Genomic DNA, 2,976 nt, shown 5'->3' with positions numbered 1-2,976 from the left:
GGAACTAAAAACTGAATTGCATATATGATTTTCACGAAATGAATTGTTTAACTACGTTTACCCCCATTCATGCACCTGAAGATGATAGTGTGATAACGAAACACGTGTCGTGGTTGATAACTCATGTTAGAGAAATCAGTGTTTAGTGTAGAAATTCCCTATTCTTGATATTTGGGAAATGCTATTTACAACATCTTATCAAAATCCGAAATAGATTTGTGGAGACTGCTTCGGTAGTTTTTGATTTGTTTAGAAGTGAAAAGGTCGAAAAAGATACAGAATAGGAAACTCTTGAAATACCGAGGTGATACCATGCTTAGAGCAAAAGGTGGCTACGGCCTACAAGCGCCTTTGGTGTATGATTATTAGGCATCTGTAGCAAGAGTACATCTGATGCAAGCAAATAATAGACGACAAAATTACAGAACAGCTGTCTAAAATCAATTAGGTACGTGGCGATGATCATATTAAATCCGAGCGGCACAAGGCAGCCACAATTTGTGGCTGCTTTAGAAACATATGACGGTTCAACAAATGCATGAACAACTTTTATTTATTGGTACAACACCAGATTGAGGTTAAGAAAGGGATCATTCTTAAATTCTGCAAAATGATTCAGGAATTGATGAAGATATTCGACATGTTCAGAATGCAAGAATTGAAATTTTTGAACCATTTGATTGATTCAAGTTGATCCTTTGCAAAGCTTTCAAGTAAATTTTTGTACGGAAAAACAAAACACAAAATATTTCACCTTCATCTATATAATTATCTTTTTCAATATTGCCTTTGTCAATTTGGTCATTTTTTTGGTCATGGTTGTGTGAGAATATTGGCTCCAACCATGTCAGCTCAACCGGCGCAGAGAATAACATGTCAGTTCGTCTATTATACACGGACAAACTGCTGTTGGTTTGTCTTTCGCATATGGATAAACAATGCATGAATTATTTCAAAGAAAAAGAAATGTGTTCATACGTTTTTCAGAATGATTGAATGATTATCCACTTTCAAAAAATACCTAGTGGAAATTTTCAAAAAAAGGAAAAAATGCATATAAAAAGTCTGCTCCTCATACCTATATAAATATATAACGATACATCATTTTATGTAATAAAGAACATACATTTTCCGGGAATAAACTCCTCAAACTTAAAAAAAAAATAGTTTTATGAATATATCATATACCTACGTATATTGAATAAGGAAAATAATTTTGTTGACAGAACCGTAGAAATCGTTCTAACAAAATAATAATATGTTTTGAATTATTGCTCTTATGGCGTAACGCGTAAAAGTTTATTCAACTCCATTTAAAGAAAATTATAAAATTCGCCATCAAATAAGGGCTTTTGCCCACATCTCGATTTGCCATTTGGCATATATCAACATTTTGTTGAAGCAATCATCAGTTCAACATATGTGCTATCCTGTAGTTTTATTGAGGACTTTCTTAGAACTCATTCGATATAAAGTCGTTCCTCTGGAGCTTTTGGCAACCTCGCAAGGCCGAAAAGCCAAGAGTTGGCTATGCAGGTACCAAGAAAGTACTTCCAGTCCGCATACGAAGAAATTTAAGTTTGGTGAAGACCTTGGAACCGCTTTTAAATTGTTGCCTTTTTATGTAGATTCGTGCCTACAAGGATGCAATGCGACTCTACGTCAGTCGTAAAGAAGGAACGCCGATAAAACGATTGAATACCAAATATTCGAAACTCGACAGGGATTATCGAAATTAATATTCGTTTCAAGAGTTTAATGAATATGGAGAATAATTCTTGAATGTTTCCTAAGAGAACGCTCAACCGGATACATTATGCGGATAAAAATTTTGAAAATGAGTCGGTAACATTTTTTTCTGTTGAAACGGAGAAATTCGAAAATAATTAAAGATAAAAAAAATTATACAACATATTCTGATCTAATAATTATTATGAACGGAGAAATTGTACATCAGTTCTCTATAACGTTTCCTATAATAAAATTATTATGTCAAATTATCGAAACAAGAAAAACTTCTGGAGATAAGAGATAACTTTGTTAGTTAAGATATCCATAAGCTGTATTCAAATCGGAACAGACCCACAAATGAAATATTGGTGGTATTTTTGAATACAATGACTGATCTTCTCCATTTTACATCGACAGAAATAAAATTAAATGATTTTAATAATTAATTTTTAATTTAGATTTTGCATATTATGCAAATTTTAATCATCGTTTTAACATTACAATTATTTTGCATATCCACATACGAGTCAATGACCACACAATTTCGAAAAACTGATATTGTAATCTAACATGAAATTCTTGTAAGGGCACAACACATTTCTGATGAATTATTTCATTTCGCCTGAACGAATGATTGAATATCATTTAAAGTAAGGAAATGATATTGTAATCTAACTGATATTGTAATCTAACATGAACATGAAATTCTTGTAAGGGCACAACACATTTCTGAAGAATTATTTCATTTCGCCTGAACGAGTGGTTGAATATCATTGAAAATAAGGAAATGATATTTCCTTACAGTTGTTTGTGCTCTACATAAATGATTGAAAACACGTTGTATATAAGTAATTCATATTTTGAAAATCTCGATGCTTTGCAGAATACTTTTTGAAAACAGTTTGTTATATTTACAGTTATTTGACAGGAAGTATGCCATTACAACATATTCCGAGAAAGAACATGTTTATATGTATACACTGATTTACTTGACAGGGTTGAAGGTCAGGCTGTTGGAACAAAAACCACTTCTCAGACCATTGCCGACATGTTTCGATTTTAATCTAAATCTTCTTCAGGGTTCACAAATGAATACAAGATTTTTATTACCCACACACAATGCTAGAATATGCAATGGGACACAACATCCGTACAATAAACAATCATATAAATATCTGTATACTACAGTGCACAAAAAGAAATTTTTGATCGAACAGTGAGAGGAGCATTAAATATAATTCAGCT

Source organism: Coccinella septempunctata, chromosome 3 (genome assembly GCF_907165205.1).
Source record: "Coccinella septempunctata chromosome 3, icCocSept1.1, whole genome shotgun sequence".
Lineage (NCBI taxonomy): Eukaryota > Metazoa > Arthropoda > Insecta > Coleoptera > Coccinellidae > Coccinella > Coccinella septempunctata.
This window is presented reverse-complemented; position numbering follows the sequence as displayed.